Genomic DNA, 3,490 nt, shown 5'->3' on the forward strand with positions numbered 1-3,490 from the left:
GCGTTTAATTATCAGGGCTGTTGTGTATTTTTGGAAAAGCATAATTAAGTCTATTTTGGGTAGCTGAGTTCTGTGGGTATTCTATATTCTGTTCACTGTGTTTCATCCCTTAATATTGTGAATAATTATCTCTCTGTTTTAAAAACTGGAAGTCAACCTCGCTAAAGTATTCCGAGTCAATTTTACTATATATTCACCAAAACAAATAACGACGTTACACTCTGGATTGCCTGCATAAGAATGTTTTGAGTGGTGTGGCATAGGCAAAACGGGGGTTGTTTTTCTCAGAGCAGAGGTGATTGTGAGGAGACATGATCGACGTGTACGAAATAATGAGGAGCATGGAATGACAGATTGAAGGACACATTTGCTCTTGATCGATCACCAGGGTGTGTAGATTTCAGATAAGATGCAGAAAGCTTTGAATAGACTGGTAGGAAAAAATTATCAGTCAGCAGGTGTTAGAGTCTGGAACTGACTCTCGATAAAGATCATTTGGACAGCTAAACCTTCATTCTTCTCTGATTCCACTGGCCAAAGAGTTTCGAAAAGTTCTCAAAGCCGAGCATTCCCGCGAGCAACAGTTATTCGATCGGAGGCTTTATGAAATGGAAAGGTGCCCACGAGTAACGTGTACGACTATTCGGCTTCCCTCCTGTGATGACGCTGGAACATTGACTCTCATATTCTCGGGGACATTTAATAAAGGCATTCTCGGTCCTGCAGATGAGGAACTCACACCTTATTTTGACTTCGGAAAAATCAGTTTTGGTGCTTACTATAAGTCTGCGCTAACGCCGAGCCAGGTAGGATTCGAACCTACAATCTCCTGATCCGTAGTCAGGCGCGTTATCCATTGCGCCACTGGCCCGATGCATGCAGCTGACTTTAAGAGCCATGATGTTAACACGTACATGGTTAATAGCAGTCATGTTCACCAGTTGAACAAGCGAAAAAGATATTCATTGTCACTGCTTCAGTCCAATCTTCTTCACCTTTCAAAGCAGCGAATTTTCCAAAAAAAACACGTATTGTCCTCATGAAGCTTCCATTCACACTCTGTCTGCTCAGTCAGTCAATGCTGATCTGATGAATTTCGAATCTACTTCTTCAGCATAACTGACGTGAACGTGAGCCTAATTACCACACTGTATCTTCCAGTTAACGTTCAGAGATTGCGATTACAGTAACGACCTTTGCGAGTATGCAGGAATGTGAATACTGTGAACCGAGCAATAAAATCCCTTCATGGAAATTAATCCTGTGCAAAGTCAACCATATAAGGACGGACAGATGACTTTAAAAATCCTCTGCTTCTCTCTGCACAGATGTTTCTCCAAGAATTGACTCTTTGAAGAATTCTTCTTTGTAATTTAGACTTTCCCAGTTGCAGGTATTCCCTCAATCCACAAACAAGTATCCTGCTGAAAACTACTTCACTCAAGATTAAAATAGGTGACTATCTTTTCACCCAGCTGTTGTCCCAATGTTCCCTGTTCCATGTCAATACAAGTTCTTGCAGGTGAAATTGGAGCTCCCAATGTCGTTAAGGCGGGAGCTTTTATCCTCGATACTTCACGTGTCTTTGTATCATCAGAGAATGGCATTCCGCTGACCAATTGAATTTTCGCAGCCACATGCTCGCGCTCAACGCCATCACAATTTCCAATTCGTATTGGGTGCAGTGCGACTCAAATTCTCTGATTCCACGCCCTTGAACTGGGATTATATGATATGCCATGACATGATCACATCAATGAATGAGGAAATTGGTGAAGTAACCGATGTTAAAATACAGTGTTATTGAGAAATACATTTCAGCAATACCCTGCAGTATCCCATGACCCTTTGAAGTTTTGTCGATATCTCGCAAACGTGATCTCCTACAACCTCAATGTTGCAATCTCTACAGTCTCTCGGGACATAGAAGCTAAAGATTCAACCGAATCTGAGTTCCCACATCTCAGTCACTGTTTGACAAGTATTCCTTTGTGCGAGTGGTTCTGTTCCTGGCATAACCTCTGCCCCGATCCTTATTGCTTTTTGCATCGTGCTTTTCCATGTGGCGCCAGGATCATGAAATGATTCTTTCTTGGCATTGTCAACACAGCAAGTTCTACTCGAATCACTGTGACACCAATCGGCATTTTTCCCATTTTACTCCATGTAATATGTGCTTAGCTAACGCTGTGAAAATCAATCTTTTTTTTATATAAAAATATTCTTCGTGCTGATAAGTTTCCTTCTTCAAACACCCGCTGTCTCACATCTTTGCGTTTCACATATCATAACCACCCTTTATCGGAGAAATCTCTCCCTCCCACAAGAACTAACTCGCCTAAACGTCCACCCTCCCATTTCACTGAGGTATTGCGCAATATAATACTCACATTTACACTGTTCATTCTGTACTGCTGCGGTCACTGTTTTGGGTGAAAGTGCTCAATCCCATGGTCGACATCTTCAAGCAATTCAATCCATTTAGATGCAGCTGTTCTATAATTAATCCTCGTGGAGCAGCTTTTACTGACACGGACAATAGATTACTGGAGCATCGGGCTCAGGATACGTGGACAGCGCAGAATTGAGCAAAAGATGTTTTATTGGAAACGACAAGTTTCTGTGGCTTTCTCCAGTCGTTTATTTCATTTGTTCATTCGGTTCCCCCGAAATATTGCGTGCAGCTCTGCAATTCACATTACAGTAGGCATGTGATCGCACTGGAAACCGTGCAGAAATTGACCAAATTGAAAAGGTTAGGTTATGAAAACAGATTGTTTTGACTGGGGTTGTTTTCTTAAGGCAGAGGAAACTGTGACGATACTTGTTTCATATGCACTAAGTAATGAGCGACATGGACAATGCAGACTAAAAGAAATGTTTCCTCTTGACCGATCAACAGGGGCATAGACTGAAGTTAAGAGGTGGAAAGGGTTGAGGAGATATGCAGAAAAATCTCATCAGCAAGCGTATGGTTGAATTTGGATTCACTGTATGAAGAGATGCACAGAGGCGAACCCACATCACCTTCAGAAAAACAGGGATCTGAACTTGAGTTGTGTATGCAAACAAGGGCAAGTGATGAAAATGAATAAAGATAGTCAAGCGATTGCATCTGACGAAAGCATGTACAACGACCTTTAGGGCTGTCATTCTACACATACGTGGTATTCGTGCAGCTGTCCGTGGTGGCGAGCAGTTCCATTTTTTTTTTGCTTTGATTCTCAGTCTGGGAGTTGGGGTTTGTTTCGATTCTGACAACGACATCAGCAAAAGCAGACCACCTGCAAGTGGAGTGTTTTTAGTATCTCGGATCAATTAATGACTTCGAGAAATGAGAGACGATGTCGCAGCCTCTTAAAGAAGGGGGATGGTGCCTCGGCAGTCTCTGCTCATGCAAACAGTTCACTCTCCATTCTCCTCTGATTCTGATTCCTAACGATTTTCCCAAAATTGTCAAAGCTGAGATTTGACTCTGTGTCTTGTTTCC

The 3,490-nt window shown here is 42.1% G+C and overlaps 1 non-coding gene across 1 annotated transcript; it reads right to left on the reverse strand.

Moving 5' to 3' along the window:
• Positions 1–798: 798 nt before the first annotated feature.
• On the reverse strand, positions 799–871 carry trnar-acg (transfer RNA arginine (anticodon ACG)). The gene has a single exon. It is a non-coding gene; the product is annotated as a tRNA-Arg (tRNA).
• Between the last annotated feature and the right edge of the window lie 2,619 nt (positions 872–3,490).

Source organism: Chiloscyllium plagiosum, unplaced genomic scaffold, assembly GCF_037043375.1.
Source record: "Chiloscyllium plagiosum isolate Xiang-an unplaced genomic scaffold, Cpla_swu_hap1 HiC_scaffold_18, whole genome shotgun sequence".
In the NCBI taxonomy this organism is placed as follows: domain Eukaryota; kingdom Metazoa; phylum Chordata; class Chondrichthyes; order Orectolobiformes; family Hemiscylliidae; genus Chiloscyllium; species Chiloscyllium plagiosum.